Source organism: Cebus imitator, unplaced genomic scaffold (genome assembly GCF_001604975.1).
Source record: "Cebus imitator isolate Cc_AM_T3 unplaced genomic scaffold, Cebus_imitator-1.0 Scaffold24, whole genome shotgun sequence".
NCBI lineage: Eukaryota > Metazoa > Chordata > Mammalia > Primates > Cebidae > Cebus > Cebus imitator.
Window position 1 is genome coordinate 4,169,203 of NW_016107339.1, and position 4,557 is coordinate 4,173,759.

The window sequence follows — 4,557 nt, forward strand, 5'->3', positions numbered from 1 at the left end:
TTTAATGAAATGGAGTCTCACTCTGCCACCCAGGCTGGAGTTTAGTAGTGCAATCTCAGCTTACTGCATCCTCCGCCTCCTGGGTTCAAGTGATTCTCCTGCCTCATCCTCCTGAATAGGTGGTATTACAGCTGCATGCCACCACACCTGGCTAATTTTTGTATTTTTAGTAGAGACGGGGTTTTTCACCATGTTGGTCAGGCTGGTCTTGAACTCCTGACCTTATGATCCGCCCACCTCGGCCTCCCAAAGTGTTGAGATTATAGGCGTGAGCCACCACACCTGGCCACTTTGTTTTTAATTTGTTAATCTTTGGTTTAATGCCATCAATTTGGATATTCTTTCCCTTGCCCAGTGTATTGTAGTGTTTTCTGGCTTACTATTTTGAGTCTTGCATATTATAATAGGCCTTTGGTCTTTGCAGATTTGACATTTAAAGCTTCAGCTGTTCTCAACGGATCCCAAGTTCTGTGATAAAGTAATTTGTAGTTTTGCTGAGGCTGAAATGTTACTTGCTTGCTGTCAGGCTTGCAAATAGGAGTTGATCACGTAGCTCAGAGGGAGCCTATCAGACAGGCCAGCACCCACATCTCAACGCAGCTTTGTTTTTCTTTGCTTGTCATCGCGTACACAGTAACTCTCCAAGTGATAAAAGCTGTTTCTTTGTGAAATATGAGCCCGAAAAGAAAACCAACTGCTAGTGCTGGTGATGGAAGTGAAGAAAAAATGAAGAGGTCTAAGAGTGATGATTCTTAGCCAGAAAATAGACGTTTTGGATAAATTAAAGTGGTTTTACAGATTCAGGTAAGTTTGTGGTTGGTTAATGTTGCTACAGTATTGATGTGGTAGCTTATCTTTTCAGAGGCAGAATTTATTTACATAACTTTATAAATTATTAGTAATATATTTTTAGGAACACTGAGGATTTGAAGATGTCACCTAGATGTCAGTTACACTTCACTGAGTTTTATAGGGAAAGTGAAACACCATAGCAGTATTTGGTCAGGTGTGGTGGCTCATGCCTGTATTCCCAGAGCTTTAGGAGGCCAAGGCAAGTGGATCACCAGAGGTCAGGAGTTTAAGACCAGTCTGGCTAACATGGTAAAACCCTGTCTCTACTAAAAATACAAAAATTAGCTGGGTGTGATGGCAGCCACCTGTAATCCCAGCTACTTAGGAGGCTGAGGCAGGAGAATCACTTGAACCCAGGAAGCAGAGGTTGCAGTGAGCCGAGGTTGAGCCATTGTACTCCAACCTGGACAACAAGAGCAAAACTCCATCTCAAAAAAAACAAAAACATTAAAGTAGTATTTGAAAGCTTTAGGACTTTGGGAAATCATGAAAGTCTTGGGGTGTATTATGTATATCAAGAGTTTATTATGCTGGCAGATACTATTCCAATAATATTTCTGTTCGTGTGGTATTGCAGCACTTTTCGTTTTTTTTTAAGTATATTGTAAAACTTATTTTCCCTGGCCTCTAATATTGGTCTTGTTCTCATCCAGAATTGTGCTTTATCATACCACATGAACAATAGTACAGTGTTTCTGTTGTTGTTTTTTATTGTGTGTGTGTGTGTTGGGGTTGGGGGACAGAGTTACACTCTTGCTGCCTGGGCTGGGGTGCAATGATACGATCTTGGCTCACTGCAACCTCTGCCTCGCGGATTCAAGTGATTCTCCTGCCTCAGCCTCCCGAGTAGTTAGGGTTACAGGTATGCACCACCATGCCTGGCTGATTTTTTTGTATTTTTAGTAGAAATGAGACTTTGCCATATTGATCAGGCTGGTCTCAAACTCTTGACTTCAGGTGGTCCACCCGCCTCAGCCTCCCAAAGTGCTGGGATTACAGGCGTGAGCCCCACCGCGCCCAACCTAGTACAGTGTTATCAAGTGAAAAATATCTTACTGTTTTTGAGGTCGTGTTATAACTTGAGTAAAAACCTTTTGGAATATCTATTTTTTCACATTTGGGAGCTGCCTCTCTCTCTATTCAAATATTATCTGAAATAGCCCCTAAATGGTTCCATGTATCTTTTATGAACTTCCTTCTTTTAGCAGACATTTTTAAACATCTGTGTGAACAAGGATTTATATTAGATGCTGGTACAGAAAGGAGCTCCTACAAGTTGAGCATCCCTAATCTGAAGTCTGAAATAATCCCGAACTCTTTGAGTATCAATATAATGTCACAAGTGAACAATTTCACACCTAACACCTTTACCTTCTGATAAAACAATGTACATAAACTTTGTTTCATGCACAAAATTATTTTAGCTTTAGGCTGTGTGTACCAGCTTTATGTAAAACAAATGAATTTCATGTTTTGACTTGGGTCCGTTCCCAAAAATATCTCATTATGTCTATGCAAATATTACAAACTCTTTAAAAATCCAAAACACTTCCAAGTATTTCAGATGAGGGATACTTAACCTGTGGTCATTGCTCAAGTAACTTCCCGTCAAGGAGGAGAAAAAGATATATAAACCAGTGATTATAAAAGGTGTGAAACATTATTTCACAGAGAACTCTGGGAGCACAGATGTAGTAACGAAAAGTTTCTAAGCAGAGTTGAGGAATGAATTGATTGTCTTCTTTGTTAATCTGAGTGGGATTCATTCCCATTCCAGCATGGTTTCCCTTGGTTTTATTCCTAGATTTAGAAAGAATGCCCTGTTTTGCTATAAGGAAGAATCTTATGTGTTTACTAGGAATGGATATTGACTCAAATGCCTTTTTGTAATTTGTTTAAATAAAAATGGATTTTTCTTCATTAGCCTGTTAGTGTAATAGTTTTGTGTTTCTGCAAGAATCTCCTTGGTCATGGGCATTTGTCTTAATGTATTTGTTGCGATTTCTTTGTATTTTATTTGGCATTTTTGTACATGTGTTATAGAAAAGATCGGTGATCTTTTGTGGTATCTTTAACTGGCTTGAGAATTGGATCATATTTTCTTTAAGGCAACATCATTAATACAGTTGGCTCTGTGAATTTGTAAGTTCCACATTTATGGATGCAGCCAACTGCAGGTTGAAAATATTAAGGGGCAAAAAATTCACTTAGCTCCAAAAAGCAAAAATTAAATTTGCCACACACTGAATACTATGTTGGATCCATGTGGATGAAGTGATGCTAGGTATTATGTTAGGTGTTACAAGTAATCTAGAGATGCTTTAAAGTATACAGGAGGATGTGCTTAGGTATATGCAAACTTTGCAATTTCATATCAGGGACTTGAACATCCTCAGATTTTGTTATCCGTCGGGGGATTCTAGAACCAGTCCTTCATGATACCTGGGGAGGGCTTGGAAATAGTCCTCCACCGATACTGAGAGACGACTATGGTTATTTCCCTGAGCCTGAAGTTTACTTGTGGATGTAGAAATGAATGTTTTTACTGCCAGTATACTGTGTGGTCATAGCATGTCTGAAAATGAAAACAGTCTGTATATTTTAATTTTCTTTTCCAAGTTTGCATCAAACTATACTTGAAAAAAAGCTTATGTATTGTGATTTATTTTCCTCTTTTCCTTTTTGATAAGAAGTACTGTCCTAGGGACTTAATTTTAGTTTTAAAACATTTTTTGATCCTACAGGAGAACCTCTCATGACCTTGAAAAAGTGACACAGTGCTCTCTGGGTATCCTTTACCATAAATGCAGTTTATTAGAAAATGGATAATTCTGCTAATTGTTGGTTTAAAAAAAGTTTGAACTCGATTAGAATATATTTACAGTATGATTAGTGAAAATTCATAAATTAGAATTTAGGTGAAAGCAAAGACATTTACAACATTGTTTGCAAAATTCAGAAGATTTTAGTTGTTGTACTAAATCCAGCAACCAGTTAACCTGAAAGAGCATGAAAAGTAAATGTTAAGTCTAAAATAAAAGAGCTATATCTCATTAGATTTCATTTTTTTTAGCACATTTGATACTAGTTAGTAAATCTCCATCAAAATCCCTAGATAAATTGCTGTAATTTAGAGAAATATAATTCTTTTGCATAATATGACAGTTTTAGAAAATTGAAATTCAAGTGCATACCATTTTGGGAATAGGGTTTGAATATCACACCTTGAGCTAAACGTAGAAGGAAGGGAGGAGCATACCAATTAACAGTGAATCGTAGAGCAGCAGCAGAGGGTAGTCTTAAGTTGGGTACAGTGTGACATTTTGATACTAGAATAATAGAGGAGAGGGTTTGTTGCTATCAGCCAGCATGCTGGCAAAAATGGCTCTGTGTGGGCCTTTTAATTTTAACAATAAAGTACTATTTAATAGTGCTACTTTCTTAGTGTTAGAATCAGGAAAAGTACAGATCCAAAAAATTATTATGGCAGAGAGTGAAAGGTAGAAGCAAATATTAAATCAACTGAACAAATTAAATCTAGGTTAAGGTAATAATGACTACCACAATTAAATTGTCATAATGCTTTAAAAGATAATATAACAAGAGGCTGGGTGTGGTGGCTCATGCCTGTAATCTTGACACTTTTGGAAGGCACTCCATCCTGGGCAGAGTAAGACTGTATCTCAGAAAAAGAAAGAAAAAAAA

At 37.4% G+C, this 4,557-nt stretch overlaps 1 protein-coding gene across 1 annotated transcript in view; it reads left to right on the forward strand.

Moving 5' to 3' along the window:
- Positions 1-4,557, forward strand: part of RAB5A (RAB5A, member RAS oncogene family) — a 39,283-nt gene that overhangs the window by 24,662 nt on the left and 10,064 nt on the right. The gene's annotated exons all lie outside the window — the stretch shown is intronic.